This window comes from Canis lupus, chromosome 34 (genome assembly GCF_003254725.2).
Source record: "Canis lupus dingo isolate Sandy chromosome 34, ASM325472v2, whole genome shotgun sequence".
Taxonomy (NCBI): domain Eukaryota; kingdom Metazoa; phylum Chordata; class Mammalia; order Carnivora; family Canidae; genus Canis; species Canis lupus.
The window spans coordinates 4,079,980-4,106,445 of NC_064276.1; the positions used below are offsets into that span (position 1 = coordinate 4,079,980).

Consider the following 26,466-nt stretch of genomic DNA (forward strand, 5'->3'; position numbering starts at 1 on the left):
TGGCTCAGCCACTTGCTGGTGGTTGTACTGCTAAGAAGTGGTTGAGTGGGGAGTTGGGACTTGAACCTGGGGCTGGCCCCCTCTGCAGGCCCTCCCAGGTATACTACTAGGTGTCTCCTTTCTTGAGTGGCTGTCTCTCTTGGAGAATCTTCTGTCCATGCTCTGTGTTCCTACTCCTGAGTGCTGAGCCTACTTTTCCTGGACACATTTTTATTTAGGAAGAAGCTGCCATTTACAGAGATTTATAGATCCTCAGCTTTACATGTGGTTTTATTGTATTTTTTAAAAAAGTATTCTGCTTGCTTTTATTCTAATAAGGACTCTCCGAGAGAGGTATTTATATTCCCATTTTATAGGTAAGGAAGCCTCAGATGTTAGCCACTTGACCAAAGTTATACCTAATAAGTGATGGACTTGGCACTAGAATCCAGACATTCAGTGTTCTCACCTGTCCAGCACAGACAGTTACGCAACATGACATTTTAAAAGAAAAAAAATATGTAGAATATATTTTCTAGAAGAGAGTTTATATTCACCCAGTTGGTTAATGGTGGCTAAAATTGGCCACCTAGCTAGAAATGTAGTTATTTCAGCCAAGGGGAGAGTCTGAGGCATAACAAGTGAGCATCTTGCCTGCCCTTGGGGCATGGTGGTGTTCTGATCAAATTCTCAATCCCCACTGTGGGCTCTTGATTCTCAGCACCAGCTGGGCCCTTGGGCATCACAGTGCGTGCTCTCATGGCTTTGTGAACCTTTTAATAGGGGAAGGAGAGACTTCTTGGGACTTGTGGATTTTAGGGCTTTCTGTCACCCCCTTAGCCTGATCTGTTCTCTGGAACCAGGAGTACCATCAGCTGTCCTCAACTAGAAGGTACTGTGGCTCGCTGTCATCTTGTTAAGGCAAGCAACCAGGTAAGTGACATGCCAACATTCAGAAGACACTCTTGTCCTTCAGGAGGTGACTGGCTCAGTTTAATCTGCGTCATCTGACCGCGTCATTCAACTATATTATCTTTACGCACAGAGATGAGGGAACAGGAACAATTCTGCTCCACATGGAGGTCAATAGGGAAGAAAACTATCAGGAAAATACCAGAAGCCAGAGCATTGTTGAAAAACTGACCTACCCTTAAATATATAGTAAATGATTAATTTGCACTTTCAGTATATTATAAAACCAAATTACTGCTTGTATATAACCCAATGATGGCTTGGCTAAGTGGTTGATTAGAAGTCATCTAATCTAATAATAATCTAGTAATACTCTAAAAACAATACATATACCTATGTATATCTATAGGTCTAGGAAAGCTCTATGGGATATACACCCACCTGTTACTTGAGGTTTTTTGGGAGGGGCAGATTTTGGATGCTTTCCTCTTTCTACTTCACACTCACTTTTTAATAGAGCATGTACTATTTCCTGTCATCAGAAAAACCAAAAATATGAATCACAGATTAGGAGGTGAGATTTCACTTCTCCCTGGAGCTCACATGGGCGTGGGTTGCCATCAGAATCCACTGGGGAGTGTTTCAAGGCGAGCTACCTGTCTCCCTCTTCCTCCTTGATCCTCAGCACAGGCACTCCTTGCTGCAGTAGCTCAGGGCATGGCCAGCCCGTTAACCTTTGTGCGACTGCATTCTCTAAGCGCCAGCATGGAGAAGCCTCACCTGCTCTAGACCCCAGTGCATCGTTTCATTTGTGTAGTCACTGGAGACTTGGACAGCTTGCTGGGCCTCGGGGCCACCTTCTGTCCATCTCTGAAAGGGGCTCACTAGAGACCTTGCCAGGGAAGGTGATGATGCTGGAAAGACCAGAGGACCAAATCATCCTCCTCTCGGACATGCCTCTGGGAAGGGACATCAGAGTAGTCTAGGGAGAAGCAAAATTTGTCTTCCTTTAGGGGAGAGAGCAGTTCGTGGAATTAAGCACTTCTGTTTGTACTCTCAGGAGGGAAAGAGTGTTGGATGTGACTTCCTGAGGTTTAAGGACACTTCTGGAAAATTAGGATGGATTGAACCAGGACATTTCTGAAGACAGGATACTTGAGGGATGCCCTAAACCAACAGGGACGAGTCTGGGAGACCCACGTGTCCCCAACTTCCGAGTCTAAGGAGAGTTGGAATAGACAGGTTACTTAGCTGCCCCGTACCTCAGTTCCCTCATATGGAAAAGTAGGGTAATAATGATCATTGTGATGATTACATCCATGGATGTAATCCATGTAATCCACACATGTGTCAGCATCTACTAAATGTCAGCTGTTACTTCCATGAAGTCTGGTGGGGGTCATTTGGGCCTGCAGTGGGGACACGAGACCGTGGAAGAGGAAACGTTGGTGTTGCAATCACTCCTTCCATGCTCTTGGCCATGGAGTGGCCGACGTGGTGCCTCTGCCAGCCTCACGCTGTGAAGCAAGGGCTCTGAGCTCCTGTGGCCTGGAGGAAGCTCACTCTGCTGCAGGAGATGCTGGCATTAGGTGCCTTCATGAGAAATTGGGGGGCAATGGGGGGCATCCTGACCCTTTGTGACATATCTCATGCATGCCCTTGGCACTGCTCAATGGCTGGTTTCCTGATGAACCATGATGAAAGCAATCTTAACTAAGACTGGTCCTAATTCTTGCCAGTGTTCAAACCCAGGATAGATGGTGTGGTCAGGATGAGCTTTCGACATAGTTAATAAGACTGAAAAGGACGACTTCAAGTTTACTGGGAAATGAGGAAGGAGGGAAATAAAGGCAAGAGCTCTATATTGGGGTGGCCTCCTGGAGCCCAGGGTGTTTGGTGGCTCTGAGTGTCCAGCCCTGTGAGGATCCTCTGTTGAGGCATTAGGGCATGTGGTGGTGGGTGGTCTGCCAAGGTGAAGGGGCTAGCCACCTGGTCATCTAGCTTGTCATCTTCCAGCCATCACTGGATGTAGGTGAGGCTGATCTAAAAGAGGTCCCAGAGGTGAGACCTGGGGGGCCCTTGACCACTAGCTCAGTGGGGACAGAGGCCTGGGAGTTTTTGTGTCCTTCCTCTACTTATGAAGAAACCAGTCATTGGATTTAGGGATTACCCCCAATCCAGGATAATTTCATCTTGGGATCCTTAACTAATTACTTCTACAAAGACCCTTTTGTCCAAAAAAGGTCACCTTCTAGTTTTGGAGTAGTCCTGACTTTTTTCACTATTTAACCTACTACATCCTGGTTGCCAGAGAGACGGCAAGGACCGTGAAGTAGAGTTCTCATGGTAGACGAATTGTCATGGGTAGAGCAGGTGATTTCCACCAGCTGTTTCCTTAGGAGACAGATAATATTGGGGTGAATGGGCTGGCCCAGCCAAACCAGATGCGAGCCCATTGCACATTGTGTGGCACCATTATCTTAGAAGTGCTGCAGCTTCCGTGGGGCTCATGGTCTCAAGCACATGTTTTTGAAAGTGGGTTCCACTGAGAGAAGTCTGAGTAGGAGAACCTGAAGAGCTGCCTTGCAGGTGATGCCACATAACTGTGACTTCTTTGTCAGTGATATTCACACACCCCAGTGGACTTTGGAGTCCATATACTCACTGGTGGATTTGTGTGGTTGACTCATTCACAACAGGGGTTTACACTGTAATAGCACATGCTAATTTAGTTTTGGGAGTTTGGGGTTATTATTATTATTTTTTTTGCAATATCCTATTGTGTCCTGGTAACACTTGTTTGTGTCACTGAGAGCAGCGGAACACGGCGGAGCACAAGAATTGTCCATCTAGATCTTCACAAAAGGGTGGATTGTGGTGGGCCCTGACCTGGCCTCCTGCAGGCTCAATGACTCGTAGGACATGGGACATGGAGTACGCAGCTAACTGTATTGTAGTCTCTTCATGGCAATGCTTAGGGTCTTGTCCGCTGATGTGGCCCCAAACCGCATAGTACAAAGTGGTGAATTCTGGGCCCCAGGCCTCCCTGACATGGTGGATTACTCCACGAAGGCTGCACTGACTGATAAATTTTGGACCTGCCTCTTTGAGCACATGGGAAAGTCACGGGGGGGTTTTGCTCGTGTACATGTGACCGTATCTCAGGAATATCTTTTGCACGTTTGCTATCTCAGTAGATAGACTGAATTCATGCTTTCAATTCTAGTCAGTCTCCATACCCTGGCCAGACCCTAGCGCCCCAGATCTTGCCCAGACCAATCTCCATGCCTAGGGGGATGGAATAAGCTATTTGACTTAAGCCAGTCTGCCAGTCTGGAGGTGAGGCAGGGAAGGTGGAGTCAGTCTCAACCACAGAGCTGAGCGGTGGAGGTGTAGTCTGTAAAGACGTTTGGAATTTTGTACCTTGAATAAAGAGCAGTAACGCTGGAGGAGGAAATAGCAAATGACGCATTCATGGATTGATATTTTCCAGATTGTATGTGCACTTAAGATGGCCCGGCCAGATACTTGCTGACTCCAGTGTTTTCATTTCTTTATGACCTTTTTTCCTCATAATGGGGAGTAAAATTTTATTTTGTTTTTCCTAGGACTGGGAGCAATTCTAGGTAGCTCTGCTTCATGGGTAGAGATGCTGCATTTTTATTATTCAACCAATAACGGAGCCATGCTCTGTTGTAGACACCGCATACAAAGATAGGGAAGTCTGCATTGCTTAAGGTAACACTAGCTGCTGTAACAAAGAGACCCCAAACTTCAGAATTTTAATATATTAGTGATTTTGTAGTAGTTCAAGTTGGTGGGCAGCTCTGCTGCGTGTGGTCACTCAGGGACTTCAGTGGACAATGGCTCTGCAGTTCTCACAATGTGGCTTTCAGGGTCACCCTAATTCTTGGCACTTCCACCAAGCAAGAAGGGGAGAGAATAGGGTGGGAGTGGGGGAACAAGTGGCATGCATCACTTCTGCTCACATGCCTTTCTTCTGGAAAGTTCCTGTCTGCCCTCTTAGGATGTGTTCAGTTTAATGGGGAAGAACAGCATGTGAGCCACAGGCAGAGGAAGAGTTGGTCTTAAGCAATCATTTTCCTACCTCACATCCTACACTGTACAATTCCAAATTGCCCCAACATTAAGAATTGGTCAAAGGAAAAAAGCTTTCAGATGGAAGGAAGCACATGCCTCATTTTACATGTTTTTTTTAAATAAATTTATTTTTTATTGGTGTTCAATTTACCAACATACAGAATAACACCCAGTGCTCATTCTGTCAAGTAACCCCCTCAGTGCCCGTCACACATTCACCCCCACCCCCCGCCCTCCTCCCTTTCTACCACCCCTATTCGTTTCCCAGAGTTAGGAGTCTTTATGTTCTGTCTCCCTTTCTGATATTTCCCACACATTTCTTCTCCCTTCCCTTATATTCCCTTTCACTATTATTTATATTCCTCAAATGAATGAGAACATATAATGTTTGTCCTTCTCCGATTGACTTCACTCAGCATGATACCCTCTAGTTCCATCCACGTCGAAGCAAATGGTGGGTATTTGTCGTTTCTAATGGCTGAGTAATATTCCATTGTATACATAAACCACATATTCTTTATCCATTCATCTTTTGATGGACACCGAGGCTCCTTCCACAGTTTGGCTATTGTGGACATTGCTGCTATAAACATTGGGGTGCAGGTGTCCCGGCGTTTCAGTGCATCTGCATCTTTGGGGTAAATCCCCAGCAGTGCAATTGCTGGGTCGTAGGGCAGGTCTATTTTTAACTCTTTGAGGAACCTCCACACAGTTTTCCAGAGTGGCTGCACCAGTTCACATTCCCACCAACAGTGCAAGAGGGTTCCCTTTTCTCCACATCCTCTCCAACATTTGTGGTTTCCTGCCTTGTTAATTTTCCCCATTCTCACTGGTGTGAGGTGGGATCTCATTGTGGTTTTGATTTGTATTTCCCTGATGGCCAGTGATGTGGAGCATTTTCTCATGTGCTTGTTGGCCATGTCTATGTCTTCTTTGGTGACATTTCTGTTCATGTCTTTTGCCCATTTCATGATTGGATTGTTTGTTTCTTTGGTGTTGAGTTTAATAAGTTCTTTATAGATCTTGGAAACTAGCCCTTTATCTGATACGTCATTTGCAAATATCTTCTCCCATTCTGTAGGTTGTCTTTTAGTTTTGTTGACTGTATCCTTTGCTGTGCAAAAGCTTCTTATCTTGATGAAGTCTCAATAGTTCATTTTTGCTTTTGTTTCTTTTGTCTTCGTGGATGTATCTTGCAAGAAGTTGCTGTGGCCGAGTTCAAAAAGGGTGTGGCCTGTGTTCTCCTCTAGGGTTTTGATGGACTCTTGTCTCACATTTAGATCTTTCATCCATTTTGAGTTTATCTTTGTGTATGGTGAAAGAGAGTGGTCTAGTTTCATTCTTCTGCACGTGGATGTCCAATTTTCCCAGCGCCATTTATTGAAGAGACTGTCAGTCTTCCAATGGATAGTCTTTCCTCCTTTATCGAATATTAGTTGACCATAAAGTTGAGGGTCCACTTCTGGGTTCTCTATTCTGTTCCATTGATCTATGTGTCTGTTTTTGTGCCAGTACCACACTGTCTTGATGACCACAGCTTTGTAGTACAACCTGAAATCTGGCATTGTGATGCCCACAGATATGGTTTTCTTTTTTAAAATTCCCCTGGCTATTCAGGATCTTTTCTGATTCCACACAAATCTTAAAATAATTTGTTCTAGCTCTCTGAAGAAAGTCCATGGTATTTTGATAGGGATTGCATTAAACGTATTTTACATGTTTTTAAAATTTAAAATTTTTTATTCCCCCCCCTTATATCTGTTTCCTGTAAGTTCTCCTCTCCTTTCCTTCTTCCTCTCCCTCTCCTTCTTTTTCTTTCTTTTTTTGAGAATCTTAAGCAGACTCCATGCCCAGTGCAAATTGGCCTGACACAGGGCTCAATCTCATGACTCTGAGATCATCATCTGAGCCAAAGTCGATAGTTGGATGCTTCACCGACTCAACTGCCCAGGCACCTCCCTGAGTAAGCTCTTTGTTGTTAATAGTGATGCTCTTAAGTTTTATTTACCTCATTGTATCTCCTGGTCACTCTTAGTCTTTATCCCTTGGAAAGAACAAATAAATCCAAACCTTTACTGAAGACTTACAGTGTTCCAGGTTTGTATCCCTATTCCCTTCTCAATTAATCACCACAACACACCTGTGAAGGAGTATTATTATTTTTATCTTACAGTGATGGACATTGAGGCTCAGAGAACCCAGGAAACATTGTTAAGATCAGGTACCGGTAGGGGTAGAGCTGGTGTTCACTAGGGCCACACTAGCTGCTGAACAAGGACAGCTCTACATTTCAGGGCTTACCATGTAGACATTCGTTTCTTACTCAAGTGGCGACCCAGTTAGGGGCTCCTAGTTGGTGGATGGCTTTTGTCCTCAAGTACTTCCCTGTGGTTCCACTCTTTTTTAGCACCTTGGATCACTCCACATCCAGTTAGCTTCTACTCAGACTAATGCCCTTTCATTATTCCAGAATCCGATCTCTACCTAGGACCGTAGTGTGCCATAGATGGACTTGCATGTGGTCATTTTTATATTTTATGAAATATATGCCTTGAAACACTATGCTATTAATTACATTTTAAAAACAAAATTTGTAAAACTTAATGTAGGTTTTTGCCACTTAATTTTTTCCCTCAACAAAACAAAACAGGGAAGCAATGCAGTTTTCAGGCTCTCAAGTATTAGCCTTATATATTCCTTTAGCTTCTTTGTAGTAAAACTGCATTTCCTGATAATGTCTGTTTTTTTGCTTTGTTCCCCTTCTTGTTTCTGACCTTCAGAGTTGGCTTCTGTGGGTATTTTGACAGATGCCTGGCTCACACAGGCTCCTGTGGTGAATGGAGATTCCTTAGCTCCCCTGTGTTACCGCTCAGACTATTAACAGGTCCTTAAATGGATGCACCAAGCCTCAGCTCTCAAGTCACCACTGGACTCTTCAAGTGTGTCAGCCACAGCTGGTGATGCTTCTAGCATTTCCTAAAGCTCTCAGAACCTTGTTCCACATTTAGCTGCTTCTCATGAAAGCCCTAGATTGGTTAAGAAAAAACAAAAACAAAACTTCTAATGAGTTCTGGGATCAAGACAATGAAAAGAAATGATTCTTTCTTGGTGAGCCACTTTGGGTTCCAAGGTGAGGGAACTGAGTTTATTTTTATTTTTTATTTTTTATTTTTTTTGGAACTGAGTTTAATAACCATGAAGGGTGAGCAGTGAGAGGGTGGGAGGCAGAGGTAGACCCACCACACATGAGCGACTCCCTGCTGATTGGCTCTATCTCAGGACCAGGTTGTCATCATACTTCTCCGATACCTCCTCTCCAAGACCAACACGGACAGCCACTTGCTTCCAAGAAATACACCATTTGTCCTTGGATGCTGATGAAGCTTGGCTGCTGGATGAGCAGGTGGCTGCCGGGCTTTCTGCAGCGCTGGAGGGACGCCGGGACGCATGGCTAGCCCTTGCACATCTAACTCATGACCCCCGTCCACCGGCCCCATCAGAGGGAGACGCCAGTGTGGCCAGGGCTTCACCTTTCCCAAAATGGAAGATTGGACCTGGGGTGTGACTCTACCCCTCTCACCTGGCTTGGTCTGTGAGTGTACCCTACACCCACCGAGAGCCTGGGTGCTCCTGCCTGGGGAGAGCGTGGCCGGGCGCTGTCGCTCCAGGGCCTGAGGTTTGAAGCAGGTCTCCTGGGAAGGCTTACCTTCCTGGGGATTCCAGAAGCCGAACTCCTGGGTGGCTGAGATGTGAACAGAAGACATTTGATAACATGGATGTGAGTGGGAAGCAACACTTAGCTTCTCAGCTTTGCTTTCTGCTTCTGGTTCTATAGAATAGGTGTTAAATCATGGTAATTACTGAATTTCCTCTAAGATATGACTGATGGCAAAATACACGATCAATTTAATAAAGGTATTTGCATGTGTGTATGTGTGAGGAGGAAAATGAAATACCATTTAAAATGTACAATTTGATGTCAAAACATTCCAAACTCAGAAATGATAGAATGTGATGGAATGGCAGGATGTTTTAGCTCAAGGAAATACGTTAGATGATTTCCTGCTCCGGACTAGAGCAAGACCTGCTCCTTGGGTGGCTGGGGAGGCCCTTTTTCTTGCAGGTTAGTGATCCCTTTTCTGGCAGTGGTTTTGCAATTACAGGAGCCAGCCGAAGCCAGCGGCTCTAGCACCGGGGCTTCCACAGGGCAATTTGTGGCGGTGATTTCTTGCTGTCGCCTGTCCTGCCGCCCATCTAGCTAGCGCTGAACCCACCGTGAGCCAGCGGGCCCCTAGGGAGGGAATTTGTGGAAAGATAGATTCCTCTGTCCCTGCCTACATTTGAATGCTATTGTGGAAACTGAATAGAATACAGATCGCCCCCAAACTGAATTCTGTGTACTTGCTCTGCTAAATAGAAAATTGCATCTCATACGCGGTTCCTAGACAGGGCTCTGAGAACTTGCTTATGGTTTTTAATGTTCTTGGTCGTTCAGGCATATGAAACCCGCTTGCTCCAATCGCCTCCCGACCGCGGGCTATTTGGTTGGGAGGACGTTTGCGCTGCCTGCTGCCAATCCGCTCCCGGCCCCAGCCCAGATCCTCAGAGATGCCGCAGTTCCCGCTGCGTCGCATCCTGAGTTGGAACTGCTCCGGCGAGGGATGCGGTCTCGCCTTTACAGGAGTGTTAAGCTATTGCATGAGGGCAGCGGGAACTGCTGGCATCAAAACCTCGCAAGATCCTTCCTGTGTGGCCTCAGTTTGGGAAGGAGACCCCTTGTCTCCCTTATTCCACGTGGGGCATGTGGATGTTAACAAGCTCTGATCAGCGTTTGAGCGCCATTGTCTCCTTGATGTAATTCCTCTCTAGGCCCTTTGTCTCTGTCGCCTCTAGCCCCGGGACAGGCTGTGGCCGGGTGGGGGTGGGGGTGGGGGAGCCTGGAGAGGCTGTTGTGCCATCATAGCTGCGGGGAGTCCCGTTCAGCCTGCGGGCTGCACAATTCACCAAATGAAAATGTAGGGACATAGCATTCCATCCAGGAGCAGTGCCAGGTGCTGGCAGAGTGGGGGGCTCCAGGCATTGGATTACTGGGGGATCATCAGGAAGACCAGAAATGGTTCCCCCACTGGTTGGACAGCACATTCATTCTCACCATCAGTGCTTTGGTCCTTTGAGGCTGCAACCCTTTATTTTCACAAGTCCTAAGTAAATAAAATTCCATGACACAGACATGTGTAGGGGAGGGCATAAACTGAGTGTCAAAGAAATTAAAACATGATCTAGATTTTGTCCTGAGATGGCATTGCCAAGAGGAGTCTTTGTGTCCTGAGACATCTGACAATCTCCCTCAGGGGAGGGCCTGGGCGTGGGGCCTGAGCTGTGTGACTGGCAGGGGACAGAGCCCAAATAAGAGGCCCTACCCTTTGATTTTCTCGCTGGGTCTCGTGGTTGAGTTGTCAACACTCAATGCCTTCTGCTTAGGGTGGCTTTCCCTGGGGGTGCTATGTTAGGGAATTAGAGGGGGCATTTTGTGTTGTGAGGGGGAGGGGCTCTGCTAGCATCAGGTGACTGTGGTCTAGGAGCACTTAGCATCCTGCAGTGGGTGAGGCAGTACTGCCCACTGAAGGATTGCTGGGTCCGGTCAGACTTTCAGATGTCACCTGGGACATTCACATAGTGAAAATATTCTAACTCTGTTTTCTATATGCACAGGTGTGATATGCCCTGTATACTCTCCAGGAAGGCAGCCACCAGGTAAATCATTTTGCTTGTAACTTTACAGGGAGTTACCACCTCTGTCCACCTGCCTCTGTGGCTATTATGTCCTTGAAGACTCTAAGGACGGCAAGCATTGATTCCTGCATTCCGTCCTCTAGGGTTGTGTTCTTTCAGCATTTCTGTCTTGAAACATACATACATTTATCACAAATTTATTTTCTCCCTTTTATCACCTTTAGGGCATTGTGTTGATTGATTATTTATTTATTTATTTATTTATTTATTTATTTATTTATAATATTTATTTATTTATGATAGTCACACACACAGAGAGAGAGAGAGGCAGAAACATAGGCAGAGGGAGAAGCAGGCTCCATGCACCAGGAGCCCAACGTGGGATTCGATCCCGGGTCTCCAGGATCGCACCCTGGGCCAAAGGCAGGCGCTAAACTGCTGCGCCACCCAGGGATCCTTGTGTTGATTATTTAAAAAATTGTTTGTGTTAGGTTACACACACATACACACATTTTAGCCATCTTTTTTTTTTTTTTTTTTTTAGATTTTATTTATTCATGAGAGACAGAGAGAGGGAGAGAGGCAGAGACACAGGCAAAGGGAGAGACAGGCTCCATGCAGGGAGCCTGACATGGGTCTTGATCCCGGGTGTCCAGGATCATGCCCTGGGCTGAAGGCGGCGCTAATCCGTTGAGCCACCTGGGCTGCCCACATTTTAGCCATCTTAACCATTTTATTTTTATGTATTTATTTTTAAACTTTTAAAAAAGATTTTATTTATTCATTCATGAGAGACACAGAGAGAGGCAGAGACAAAGGCAGAGGGAGAAGCAGGCTCCAGGAGGGAGCCTGATGTGGAACTCGATCCTGGGTCTCCAGGATCACACCCTGAGCTAAAGGCAGACACTCAACCGCTGAGCCACCCAGGCTCACCCACTGCAGCAAGACTGTACATTATGCTGTTTTCACAAGCATAGCTGTCATCTGTCACCATACAATATTATAATACCATTGGCTCTATTCCCTATGCTGTACCTTTTATTCCCATGACTTACTCATTCCATAGCTGGAAAGCTGTATCTCCCACTTCCCTTTGTCTCCTCCCCTCTGGCAATCAATCAGTTCTGTGCATTTATGGGTCTGTTTCTGTTTTTTTATTTGTTTGTTATGTTTTTTAGATTCCACATACAAATGAAATTATATGTTATGTCTGTAGGTTCATCCATGTTGTTGCAAATGGCAAGATCTCATCTTTTTTATGCCTAAATAATAGTCCACAGTGTGTGTGTGTGTGTGTGTGTGTGTGTATATATCTATCTATCTTCTTTACCCATTTGTCTATCAATGAACACTTGGGTTGCTTTCATGTCTTCGCTATTATAAATAATGCTGCAGTAAACATAGGGATAGATATCTTTTTGATTTAGTGTTTTTGTTTTCTTTGGGTAAATTCCCAGTGGGGAATTACTGGATCATATGGTATTTCGGTTTTTAATTTTTTGAGGAACCTCCATGCTGTTCTCCACAGTGGCTGCACCAAATTTACATTCCCACCAATATGCACAAGTGTTCCCTTTTCTCCACATCCTTGTTAACACTTGTTATTTCTTATATTTCTGATACTGGCTATTCTGACTAGTATGAGGTAAGATCTCATTGTGATTTTGATTTGCATTTCCCTGTTGATTAATGATGTTGAACATTTTTTCATGTGCCTCTTGGCCCATCTGTATTCTTCTTTATCAACATATTATTTTAGCAACCTCTCCTTTTTTCTCTCTAGCAATGCTCTGCTTTTCCCATACCTGACCCCTAGAACCAGCTTTATCCAGTGCAGCCTCCATGGTTTTCTCTTGTTCTTTGTGAAATTGTTTTTTTTTTTTTAGTATATATATGTATTTTTTCCCTTTGCAGTAATTAGTAATACTCTTTCTATTAAGTAGGAGAATAGAACAGCTGTTTTTTTAAAAATATTTTATTTATTTATTCATGAGAGACACAGAAAGAGAGGCAGAGACACAGGTAGAGGGAGAAGCAGGCTCCATACAGGTCACACCCTGGGCCGAAGGTGGTGCTAAACCTCTGAGCCACCTGAGCTGCCCAGAACAGCTGTTTTGGCATTGAGCATGTGAACACTGTATACAATGAGTGTTAACGAGTAATATTTCCATGACTGAGCTAGAGTGCATTTCCTGGTGGATGATCTTAGAGCTACAACAGAATAAATCTGGACCCCTTGAAACCGCAATTGGGGTTTTGGGGCTTTTACCTGTTGTTGCCTTGTTAGCCATATAAGTTATGACAACAACACCAACACAAAGCTTTCTGAAAATGTCTAAAGTAATGTCATCATTTGGCGAGTTAAAAAGGCAGAGCACTGTTGGGTCACCTGGTTGGCTCAGTCAGTGGAGCTTGTGGCTCTTGTTCTTGGAGTTGTGGGCTTGAGCCCCATTTTGAGTGTGGAGATTACTTAAAAAAAACTTTTTTAAAAAAAAGTAGAGCATTGTGGATGAGGATGAGAAGTGACAGGACTTCTGTTCTATGGACAGACAGAAGCAAGCCTGCTTGACCTGTTTGTCCCAGGATCTCCATCCTGGGGTGCACTCAGGGAAGCCCTTATGCATTAGCCCTGGGCCCATTCTGAAGTTTTCTCTTCTCCCTTTGGAGGTCTCCTCTGCACTCAAACATGGAAAGCTATTTCAGGAAACCGACCTGGGCACTGAGTAGCTGATATTTTCTTAATAACCTTCAGTATAGGCCCCTAAAAGAAATCTTTCTTTAATGTGCCAGGGACCAAAAATATATATAAAAGAAAATCATTACAGTATTTCACTTGAGATTGTGCAGATAACGACAAGTTCCTTTTTTTAAAAAATTTTTTACTAGTATTTATGGCTGTTCAATTAAACTGCCACCAAACAACAGTGAACCTACCACGATTTCCTAGTGTGCTATATTGGGGTTTGTAGCTTACCATATGTTTGAAGTATGACATAATCCTTATGGAGCACATTCAATTTGTTGCTTCCCAACTTCAATGGAAGCAGTTAAGTCTGTCTCCTTTTAGACAAATTGTTAATGAAAAGGTAGCTGAACAATCATTTTCTTGTAATATGCAATTCCATCTCCTTAAATACAGGAGCCTGACAGACCCATTCAGCAGTTAGTACTTTCTCTATACAACTGAACTCTATCTGACCCTCTGAAACTAACAATTGGAGCAAAAAGAGAGAAAGAGGGGGACAGGCAGCTAAAAATAAATACTTACCTGTAATACGTATAATCCTAAAAATTGAATGGCCAGTATATTTTACTTTATTGTTTTCAGATAATGTATGAGTAATTGCCTTCTGCTGCCAAGTTCATTTTTATTGATTTTAAAGTATTTCATGATTTTGGTGCAATGTTTGGAAAATGGTGGGACTGTCTGAAAGATTCAGAATTTAGAGTCATGAGCTTTCCTCTCTTTTAGCAGTGAGTCAGCAGCAGTGAGTGTGCTGCTGATGGCACAGATGCACCATGGCTCCCTTTTCCCTAGAGAGCAAGGGAGGCGGAAACAAGGACTGGCCATTTGTCTGAGCAAGCATATGTTTTTATTTTATTTTATAACTGACTTTACTTTTTAACAATTTCCCCAAGAATTTCTTAAATAGAATGTAATAAAAAGACAGCTTATATCTCCTTTTTAGATACAAATACAATACTCTAGCAGTGTCTGTAGGGCATAGTGCAGAACAATAATGGCTGGTGTTTATTGAGTGTTCACTCTGTGCCATTCTATAGCCAGATTATCTGTGTACCTCACTACTGGAGCATGGATGGGCTATGATGATCACCTCCATTTGATAGATGTAGAAATGTGGGTCAGAGAGGTTAACTAACTTGCCTAAAATCACCCGGTAATTTTGTGATAGAGCCAAATTATCACTCCGGCAGGCAAACTCTGGAGTAGAGATTCTTAACTCCTACACGATGCTGCATGTCAGCTGAAGATTGCTTTTTATAGTAAAGCCTCATCAATTCAGGCTAATTTGGGGATTTGAGGGAGAAGCCATCTGAATGACAGGATGTTTGAAAAAAAATGCAATCTCATACCTCCAAAGAGATGGTGGATAGAATAAATTAAATGAGGGTTTTAAAATTAGGGAAGCAATCTTGAAGATCTCATTTTACAATAAAGGAAAATGTCTGGTCTTTAAAGTAATAAAGTATTTTAGGGGTGCTGTGTGGCTCAGTCAGTTAAGGTCCGACACTTGGTTTCAGCTCAGGTCATGATCTCAGGGTGGTGAGATCGAGCCCTGTGTTGGGCTCCCCACTCAACATGGAGTCTGCTTGAGATTCTTTCTTGCTCTGCCCATTTCCCTGCTTGTGCACTCTCTCTCAAATAAATAAATAAATAAATAAATAAATAACTCTTTAAAAAATATTTTAAGGTCTTGCATTCAGGATTCTAATCCCCATTTTTTCACAGTACAAATATAAACTATTTACCAGTTGATTGAACAGACATCTGCAGTGCACTCCATAGCCATGCCTTGGGAAGGTGGCAACTTTGAGAGTGTAGATTCCAAGCTCAGGGCTGGGTTCACAGACTTATTCCCTTGCTTGATAGTTCTCCTGCTTTAGTCAACTTCATCAATAACACTGACTTTCATTGACTCTACCTCCTGGCATTCCTTAAGATATCTAACTTGGCCTCCCTCTTTGGGATCTCAGCGTTGGCTTTCTCTGGCAAAGCCACTACTCCAGGGTTGTGTTCTCTCCATGGGATCCATGCTGATTCTGCCTACCTACAGCCTCATCTGCCTCAACTTGACCTTGGGACCTCTCCAACGGATGTTCAAAATCATGTTGAAAATAAAAATTATTCCGACCCCCCAATTCTGTTTTTTCTCTTACATTCTCAAATTTTAAAAAAATGGCACAGTCTTTTGTCTCTTGGCTCAAGGTCGAAACCTTGTGGCCATTTCTCTCTTCTTCCTGACATTTGGATGCCAAGCCTTTGGTGGGTCTTCTTAGATGTCATTCAAAGCCAGCCACTGGTCTCTATCAATGCCTTCATTCAGGACTTGGGGTTTATGCCTAAGTACAGTGATGACCTTTTAGCTGATCTCCTTGCCTCTTCTTTCTTTCTTTCTTTCTTTCTTCTTTCTTTCTTTCTTTCTTTCTTTCTTTCTTTCTTCTTCTCTTTCTCTCTCTCTTTTTCTCTCTCTCTTTCTCTCTCTCTTCTCTCTTTCTTTCTTTCTTTTTTTCTTTCTTTTCTTTCTTTCTCTTTCCTTCTCTTTCTCTCTCTCTTTTTCTCTCTCTCTTTCTCTCTTTCTTTTCTTTTCTTTTCTTTTCTTTTCTTTTCTTTTCTTTTCTTTTCTTTTCTTTTCTTTTCTTTTCTTTTCTTTTCTTTTCTTTTCTTTTCTTTTCTTTCTCTTTGCTCCCACGAAGAAACAAGAGCAATAACCAACAACCAACCCAACACAACCTCTTTGGTGGCCCTCATTTGCTTGTAGGATGACCTCTTGGCTTCACATTAAAGAATGTTCATCATCTGGCCTTCGCGTTTCAGCTCCTCATCCTGTCCTACAGTTCAGGCACATCAGCTGTCACCTGACCTTGTTTCTTAGGAAAGTCGTATATTTGTGTATTTGTTTTATTCTTAAATGTATTTCTGTACTTTGACACTAATTGGAGATGACGTTTCTTGTGCCCCATCCCAATGTTTGCCTGCTGAACTCATGTTTGCAAAGGTCTGGTTTTATTTTTTTTTATTAAAGATTTTATTTATTTATTTGAGAGTGTGCACGCGAGAGAGATCATGAGCAGTGGCATGGGTAGAGGGAGAAGCAAACTCCCTGCTGAGCAGGGAGCCTGATGCAGGACTTGATTGCAGGACCTTGGTATCATGACCTGAGCCAAAGGCAGATACTTAATCAACTGAGCCACCCAGGCATCCCATTTCCTGTTCTCATGGCAGTTGAAATGCACCAGTATTCACATGGTATTGTGCTTATTTGTCTTCCCGACAGCCTAAGATAGACTCCGGGCTGCTGGAGGATAGGGACTGTGTGTTGCTGTATTTGCACCAGTGCCAGGGCTGTGCACGACCTGCAGTTGTTTGCACATGTGTGAGCAAGGAGTGGGGAGGGAAGGAAGGAAGGAAGGAAGGAAGGAAGGAAGGAAGGAAGGAAGGAAGGAAGGAAGGAAGGAAGGAAGGAAGGAAGGAAGGAAGGAACAGCGTCACAGAAATGGAATGGGTGGCAGGAAACCATGGATGGGGACATTAAGAAATTGAAGGAACAACTATAGTCAATGAGCTGTAACAGTTTAGAACTTTGTGTTCGACTTTTATGCACCATAGAACTCTGCCCTGTTGCCAACAATTTTTGGAAAAGCCACAGCCCTAATGCTTAAACACATTGCTGTAATTCGACTCTCCATAAAGTGGTCATTAAATTGTGTTTTGAGGCTGGGAAGTGCACATCAGTGACATGCTTAACTGTACAGGCGCGGCAAAACAGGAATCTAGACCTATCTGTATGCAAATACAATGCTTCAAGTTCATTATTGTTATTAGGAATGGAAATATAGCCAGAGCAGAAATAACAGTATATTTCCCTCTGCCTATGTTGTGTTTTTGTCAATGGGGTTTCTGAAGGACTATGCATTTACTAACCCATTAGAATGAGCGATTTTATATCCTAGTGTAAAATTAAAGGAATTTAAGGATCTGCCTAGGAGATACACTTGTTTAAACCTATATTAATGTCTCTATTGGTTATGTTGGCTAGGTTGGTGGTATATTATTAGAAAAGAAAATGTCCCAGCCATGTGTATACTTTCTAAATCTCAATGTACTTATTTTCTGACAAGCAATAGAGCTGATTTTCTTTTTCTCATCCAAAATATAAGATGTGGGACAATGTAACTACTCTTAAATGCAAAGCGTGCCATCAGTCCTTTATTATTTGAAAAAAGTCTCATTCCTATTATCTCATTCTGCCTTTTCTCTGGTGTACACTCTGGGCTTCTCCCAGCAATCATGTTTGAAGCCATTAATTTCTTTTTAAAATTTCTTTTAAAACTTTTTCTTAAGTTTTAATTCCAGTATAGTTAACATACTGGAATGTTAACTATTAGTTTCAGGTGTATAATACAGCAATGCAGCAATTCTATACATAATCAGTGCTCATCATGGTTAAGTGTGCTGTTAATCTCCATCACCTTTTGCACCCATCCCCCCACCCACCTCCCCTCTGTAACCATCAATTCTCTCTAGTTAAGAGTCTGTTTTGCTGAGTGAAGTAAGTCAGTCGGAGAAGGACAAACATTATATGTTCTCATTCATGTGGGGAATATAAATAATAGTGAAAGGGAATATAAGGGAAGGGAGAAGAAATGTGTGGGAAATATCAGAAAGGGAGACAGAATGTAAAGACTGCTAACTCTGGGAAACGAACTAGGGGTGGTAGAAGGGGAGGAGGGCGGGGGGTGGGAGTGAATGGGTGACGGGCACTGGGGGTTATTCTGTATGTTGGTAAATTGAACACCAATAAAAAATAAATTTAAAAAAAAGAGTCTGTTTTTTGGTTTTTCTATTTTTCTTTATTCATTTGTTTTGCTAAATTCTGTATATGAGTGAAATCACATGGTATTTGTCTTTCTGTGACTTCTTTATTTCACTTAGCATTACACTTTTTAGCTTCATCCATGTCACTGCAAATGGCAAGATTTCATTTGTTTTTATGGCTGAATGATATTCCAGTGTGTGTGTGTGTGTGTGTGTATGTGTGTACCACTTCTTTATCCATTCATCAGTCTATGGACACTTGGGCTGCTTCCATAGTTTGGTTATTATAAATAATGTTGTAATAAACATAGTGCATACAGCCTTTTGAATTAGTGTTTTTGTATTCTTTGGGTATATGTTCCATAGTGAAATTATGGGATCATATGGCAATTCTATTTTTAACTTCTTGAGGAACTTGCATACTGTTTTCCATGTTGGCTGTACCAGTTTGCATTCCCACCAACAGTGCACAAGAGAGCCCATTAATTTCTTTTCTCATCCCTACAGTATTTGCTGTAGTACTTACCAGGGCCTCCCTTAGGTTGTGTGGGATCCCAGGCAAATATTCCTTTGGGGCCCCTGTCCATATTAACAGTGTGATTGAAAAATGTGTTATAAAATGTATGGGCCCACAGAGGTGTATTGATTTATCAACAAAAATTTAGAATTATAGGTAGAAAAGAGATACTTATGCACTTATTTACTCCCCAGTCAGAGCACCTAATGATTCTTCCTTCCCTCCAGGCATCATCTCTTGTCAATCATCTTTATTGTCAAAGGCACCATTCCTCTAAAATGCCCAGTTTCCCAAGTTGTTACTCATAATAGCATGGCTCTTTGGAACGATATGCGTTGAAACAGAGCAGCCTGTCTTGCCTCCACAGTTCCCTAGCCCACTTAACTGCAGGCTGGCTATACCCATACTCATGACACTGCATCGTGCATAACGCCATCCAGGACTGCTGTCTTCCAGGGACCCTCTCACAACGATGGACATTGTGCTTTGTCGATGATGACCCCAGATACAAACCTTACTCAGAGGACACAGTCAAACTTGAATGGTAATTTGCTTCTGGTCACACTAAATGTACTAATTTTATAGCGTGTAGTTAGAACAGTCTATCTTCCAACCATGTCCTGAACTCTTCAGGCACTTATCACTGCATTCCTAGGATGGGATCTCACAGTGTTGATTATACCCAGGGATGGGGTGAGAAGAGTACCCATTGGTGCAGAGGATCCATCCCTCATCCTGTGGGGCTTCCATTGATGCAGGAAAGTATAGCTACCAAGGATCCTCACTCTATTTACTGTCGCTTCTGTAAAAAAGTCGATCTCAAGTTTTGTAAATAGTCTCCTTGAGCTATTCCAGAGACAACCCATTAGGTATTCTCCAATAACCGCGAACCTTGTTAAATCATGAATTGTCCAAGAACCTATTAGTATGTAAAAATAGCATCTGCATGTCCTAGCCATGGTGCGTGAACTTGCGTGTGTATGTGGATTACTGTAGGTGCTTAGCTGTTCTCGTGATTTTCTGCACCCATTTGTGAAGTGTATAATGCTGTTGATTTTCTTTTGCCTTGTGAGAAAATACTAAAAAAGACTTAAACATTTTAAAAAGGGATGTTGATGGGGAAGGAAGGTGTGTGTGGAGGTACATGGGAACTTTCTGCTCAGTTTTGCTGTGAACCAAAAAGCGTTCCAAAAAAGTTATTTAACAGGAAAAGAAAATAACATAAAAAAAGGACTGACCCAGAAGAGAATTATGTCACCACATTGATTGGAGCTGGGAGGGGACTTTGAAAAGAGCTCCACGGTGTTATGGGGCAATAGTCTGGAAAGCCCTATGTGGAGGTGGGGGTGGCCAGCCCTTAGGACTGCCTGACTTGTGACCCGGAGCCTGCAGAGGAGTTCGTGTGACCCTCCTCCATGCCAGGGTAAAGACACCTGCCTCCACCCCAGCTGCCCCGAGGGTGTGTGTGGCCTAGAGGCTACAGTGTGGTGGGAACACCAATGGATAAGAGTCAATTCATAGACTCGCACACACTCAATTCAAGTTCAAGCGTCAGCAGTGACCCTTTGAGGAACAGAGCCCTGAACTTGTCTTGTGTTCGACATGAGTGAGAATGTTCAAAATTAGCACATCAGTGCCTTTCCAGTGGCCTGACATCACACTGATCCTTGAAAGCAGTGTGGTACCACCTAGTGGGGGTGAGCTGCTGGCCGGCCACCCTCCTGGAACTGGAGCCCAGCCAGGGCCCAGGATAACAGAGAACTTCTTTGGGCATCTTGTCACTCTCACATGAAGGCAGATAAGGGGGGTAAATAGGCACATGGAGATGAGGGGAGAGATGCTCACTGGGGCAGTGTGGGCCTGAGTGGCATTATCAGCCTTGGCCAGGCTCAGCCCCTGGGAAGGAATGGAATATTAGTGGGGGAAGGTGCTTCCAGCAGGGGTGCTTGGGGTCTGGGGCTTGGGATAGGGCTCTGCTTGTCCAAGTTCTCAGGTGGTGCTGGGAATTTTATTCGTGATGTGTTGGGGACAAGGGTAAAATGTGGACCTGGCCCTGCCTCCAGGCAGTTTACATTCTGGGCTTGTCAACAGATGGACAACCTTCAAGTCTCAGCTTTCTGTATGACTCTGTTGTACTTGCTTCTGAGACTCAGACAGGTGTCGTGCACACACTCTAGGGAGGGTCCTGCTGCAGCGGCAGCCAGAGAGCAGCGAGGGGCGGGGGGGGGGGCCAGGAACGCGGCACTTTCTCCCAGAATGGAGTCTTTCAGACCATGGGGTCTATGAAAGGACGTTTTTGCTTGGGCCTCTGCTTCACTCTTCTCCACCGGCAGTTAAGATGCCAGAGGCTGATACCAGCACCATTTGTTCTACCTAGAGGCCCCCTCATGCCCTGGGATCCTGCTTTTCTGATTGGTTTGGCCTCTGTTGCTCCTCTGGCCTCATCATCCACACAGAGCTGCTCTGTACTGTTGTGCACGTTGTGCATTGCACGATGGTAACCCATTCCCAGGGGGCACCACTCACATCACAGACATGGCCGATTTGTGTATTTTACCAAAGTTTTCCAGCAGGTGGCAGTAAATGTCTTGTTCTAACAATGATTGGCATACTATGATGATGATGATGATTATTATTTTTTTTTGGTGGAAGTCTCGAAGAAGGGGGGCGTCCCTTTTATTTTTTAATTTTTTTTGTATATTTTTTTATTGGAGTTCGATTTGCTAGCATAAGGATAACACCCAGTGCTCATTCCGTCAAGTGTGGGGGTCCCTTTTAATAATTTGCGGGAATGTCACGTCGGGCTCCCGGTGCATGGAGCCTGCTTCTCCCTCTGCCTATGTCTCTGCCTCTCTCTCTCTCTCTCTCTCTCTGTGACTATCATAAATAAATAAAAATTAAAAAAAATAATTTGTGGGAATGTGCCAGATGGGCTAGCAGTACCTTGGACTACCATTGCCCACTGTCTCTGCTGACCAACCCTTGGAGGCACCTTCAGTTTTCTGTACTTGACTTTGGAGACAATAGTCCTTTCTTATAAACGTCTAAAGAGGCTGAGATTAGCATGGGAACAGCATCTGGCACAGAGCAGACACTCCATGTAGTGGGCTAAAGGGCAGCCCCCAATAGTTATGTTCCTGTTGTAACCCCAGGAACCTGTGCATATGACCTTATTTGGAAACAGGGTCATCGCAGATGCTGCTAAGTTGATCTTGAGATGAGATCATCTTGGGTGATCCCGATGGGCCCTAAATCCAGTGCCCCTATTGGAGACAGGAGAGGAAAAAATAGACACAGAGAAGTCGGCTGTGAGAAGAGGAGCAGAGTTTGGAGTGATGTGGCCAGAAGCTGAGGATGGCGGGGAGCCCCAGGAAGCTGGGGGGGGGGGGGTCAGGAAGGATCCTCCCCTCGAGGAGGGAGCGGGGCCACTCCAGCACTTTGATTTCAGACTCCTGGCCTCCAGACCTGGGAGAGGAGGCACTTCTGTGGTTGTAAGGCACCCAGTGTGTGGAGTTAGTTGCAGCAGCCCGAGGGGCTGGGGACACTAGTGCTTCGGATGTTGCTGTTGCCAGTGCTGTAATGCTCTCACCGTCCTCGGAGAGGGAGATGAGACCTTGGGAGACCAGGGGTGCTGGCATGGGCCCACAGGGTCCTGAGATGGGCCAGCGCAGGGTGGGCAGCACCCTTGCCTGAAGGGCCAGAGGGGAAATGCCTGTCTCGGTGCCTCAGCTCTGTGGTCCTTGAGAACAGCGGTGATGACACCTGAGTGAGGGGACGAGGGACCGGGGAGGAGGGCCCGGATCTGAGGCGGCGCTGCCCTGGGGTGCACCTGCTGTGCTTTCTGCGGTGAGACACAGAGAATGGACAGTGCTTAGAAACCTTATGGGAAGTCAATAGAGTGATATTATGTCTATTGAGGCCAATCATAAAATATTTGGGTGTGTATTTTGTGTCTTTCTCTTCCTTTCCCTTTTCTAGGAATTTATTATTGTTAATATCATGCAATCGTCCCAGTGTGGCCGATTAGATGGAAACACCTGCCTTGAGAAGCTTTGATTTGTGTGGGACACTCTCCTATGTAAGAAGGCATCACTTATGCACCGGGCGCCTTGAGAAACGAGGGGTAGTGGGGGGACTCAACCCCAGGGGCAGCCCAGGGAGTGGACAGGCCATCCTCAGCAGTGCCTCCAACCTGGGGACCTGAGGTGGACGAGTGTAGATGGGACATGGAGCCCTTATCCATAGGCCCTGGCCAAGGGAGTGCTGGTGCCATGCCAAGGAGGTGTATTGCTTGACTCAATCCATGACACAGGGTAGCAGAGGGGTGATGAGCCCGGGCACCCTGAATGTGAGGTGGGGACTGGCCATGTATGTGGGAGTCTTGGGGTCCCCTGCGCCTGCTGCAGTCACCCTGTCCCTGCCCTTGCCCACCCTGTGTGAGGCTTTGATAAAGCTCGTGCTGTCACCACCTTCCCCAGTGTCCTTCACAACTGAGGCTCCTGAGAGCAGGGACATGGGTCCCTGGGAACCTCACCGTCCTTGGGGCTGGGCGCCTGCACTCCACCTGGTTCACAGCAGGCACTCAATAAATGTTTACCAGAGAAGGGCCTGAAGAGCAACCAGGCAAGACAAAGAAATAAAAGGTCTCCAAAGTGTAAAGGAAGAGGTAATAAAACTGTCAGTATTTGCAGATATCATGATATAGAAAACCCTAATATTTCCACCAAAAAACTGTTAGAACTGATAAACAAGTTCAGTAAAGTGGTAGGATACAAAATCAATATGCAGAAATTAAAAAAAAGAATAGCTGGACAAATAGTTGTCCTTTGCAGTGATGTGTCCTTGGCCTGTGCTTGGGATGTCGGGCCCTGTGGACGTGGAGAGACGGAGACCTGAGAGCACGGTGCCCCGGCTGCGGCAGGAGAGCAGGGAAGGTTCTGGAGGCACCGCCTGCCCGTCACCGGGGTCTCCATGGCTTTGGGGCTGGAGGTGTCTCTCAGGGCAAAGACAGGGACTCCGGCTGGCGAGAGTGCGGGACTCGGCGGCCGTCCGGGGCAGGTGTTTGCAGCGAGGCCGGAGGTGCGGTCCTCGCAGGAGTTGGGGTGGAGGCTTAGCCCAGCACAGTGGTTTGCTGGTGACCGTGGGCCCTTCTGGTGGAGCAGGGGTTCAGAGAGCCATGCGCCTGGGCGCCGCGGGGCGTGAGGAAGCCTGGCAGGACGAGGAGCGGTGCTGCTGGAGTTCCCGCACCGAATTGGTCCACGCGGCCGCCCGGGGCCTTCGCTGTCTCCCTCTCCTCCCGGTGGAGGTCCCCCCAACACCTCGTCCTGGGTCCTGCCCTCCCAGGCCCACTGGAGAACCGGAGGGTCTTGGCAGCCCCTGCAGCCCAGGAGAGGGTTTGGGTGGGCCTGCGGGAAGGCGCCTTCCTATGGGACCCCAGGGCTGGGATCAACCAAGGCTATGGCCCAGCACTACTGGGGGGTTGTGGCTTTGTGACCTCAGATAAAACCAGGGAGAGATTTTGGTGGGGGGCGGGTAGGGGGACTGGATGTAGATCCTACCACACCTGGAAGACAAATCAGTGTGGAATGTTCAAAGCAAAACAGCATGAAGTGGGACAAATTCTCCTTCTTAGAACCATCCACTTTTTGGTGTCTTTGTTGTTTACCTTAGGTTCTTAGGGCAGCTTTAGCTCATGTATCAAGTAAAAAGCCACGTTTCAATGGCTGGACCTAGTGGTAGTTGCTTTCTTGTGCCAGTCCAGCAGAGACATTCCTGGCTGCCGGGCGAGATTCACATGGGAGTGTGGGGCCCCTTCCTTTGGGGAGTCCTGGGCCATGGCTGCTTCTGCATCAGATGGGGTGGGAGACGGCAAAAGGGACAGAGGTGGGCCTCTTACCTCCCATGGGGTTGGTGAAAACCAGGCCCTGGCTGTCAGCTTCCCCAGAGCTCCGAGGGGGCGGCCAGGGACCCGTCAGCACCTGTGTTTACTGTCCTACGACAGCTGCGCAAGGGAGGCAGCGGGTGGGAGAGGGGCTTCCCTAGAAGGAGACCTGGCTTCTGCTGGGAAGGGGGATGATGCCTAGCTGCTGCAAATGACTAATGTCCATCATGGAAGCCCAGGCCAGTGAGTCCTCACGGAAGGAGGTGGATGGTTCAGCCCTGGAGTCAGAGGTGGGGGGCCAGGCAGAGCTGTAGGGATACTACAGAGGAGACTGGGGCAGCAGGGGGTCACACACCTGGGCCCTGAGGACACCAGAGGCAGCCTGGTCTCCTGGAGAAGTCTGGAGAATGTTCTGGAAGGACCTGCCCAGAACACACTGGAGAGAGCAGTGTCGTGTAGTGTTAGCTCGTTGGTCCTACTGAAGACGGAGGCAGCTCGCAGCCCCTACCCAGCTCCTCTCTGTCCCTCACTGAGGGTTTCTGGAGTCAGATGGACAGTCCATTGCAAGAAGCACCTGCTCTGCTCCCCAGTGCACAGATGGCACGTGTCGGCTTGTCCCTGGTCTCATGGTTTGGGATTCCTGTCATGAGAAAGGCCCTGCCCTGGCCATTCAGGGAGCCTGGTGACAGGCAGGGCCCAGAGCTTCACTGTCCTCTGACTCCCGACCCCCTTCCTTATTCCCACTGGGCAGAGCTGTGGGGTGCCGGGTCTCTGGGTGAGGGGACTGCGTGCCTACTCAGCGCTTCCTGCAGCTGGTTTGTCTAATCATCACCTTACGGGGTTCTCCTTCCAGCAGCTCTGAATTTGTGGCTGCCCTGTCACCTGTTTACAGATGTGGAAACTGGTTCATAGAGTGATTTAAACCCCAGACCTGAAAATATGTTCTGGGAAAGTGTGGGGCGCAGGATGTCTTTCCGTCTGGTTTATGGCTTCCTTCGCCAAGTGGTCCTTCCTTTGCCCTTGGCCTTGCTGAGATTTTATAACCGCGCTCACTCTGAGTCAGGCTGGGCCCTCTCAGACTCACAGGAGAAAGGAAGCCAGCCCCGCTTTCCGCGTGTGCTGGATCTTTTTTGTGCTTGCCTGGATACAATAGTTGTAAGCAAGACTCCGGTAAATAAATAGTTTCAGTTCCCACCGAAATTGCCTATGCTGGAATTTCTGCCTTTAAAAGAAACATGAATAATGACTGGGACAGAGCATTCTTTTATTTGAACCCGGATGAGTTTAACACAGATAGTAGAAATGTGAGAAAGCCCCAGCTAAGTGTATTCTCTAGGTTATAAATTCCTTTTCTCTCTAATGCCTCTGCCTTATCTGGAGATTCTCTTGGCTGCACTCTCTTCTTTCATTTCTGTCTTCTTTATTCACTGTGTTTCTTCTTTCCTCGGATTTTACTAGCTCAGCAGCTGCCGGTGAATTGAGCCAAGAATACTTGCTCTGGGTGGTGAAGAAATGCACTTTGCCTCTGTGGTCCTGCTCCCTCTGAGCACACTGATCCCCTTATGTAACTCTGTCCTCTTCAGAATCCGTTCTGCCACAGCTTGGTTAACAAAAAGGCAGTGCATGACAATTTCAAATGACGGGGCTCCTTTGGCTTTCTTTTGCTGCCCTTGAAACTTAGCACCTTTCCCAGCTCACCTTCAGTGTATGTTCTTTGGCTGTGTCTGCAGGATACTTTAAAATGTATTATTATTATTATTATTATTATTATTAATTATTCAACAA

At 45.7% G+C, this 26,466-nt stretch overlaps 1 protein-coding gene across 12 annotated transcripts in view; it reads left to right on the plus strand.

Annotated features, from left to right (window-relative positions):
• ATPSCKMT (ATP synthase c subunit lysine N-methyltransferase) overlaps window positions 1–26,466 on the plus strand; it is a 251,901-nt gene that overhangs the window by 63,200 nt on the left and 162,235 nt on the right. For all 12 annotated transcript variants that reach the window (XR_007408276.1, XR_007408277.1, XR_007408280.1 and 9 more), the window contains exon 5: window positions 10,705–10,746. The gene's annotated coding sequence lies outside the window, so the exon portion shown is untranslated. The remainder of the gene's footprint in view (window positions 1–10,704; window positions 10,747–26,466) is intronic.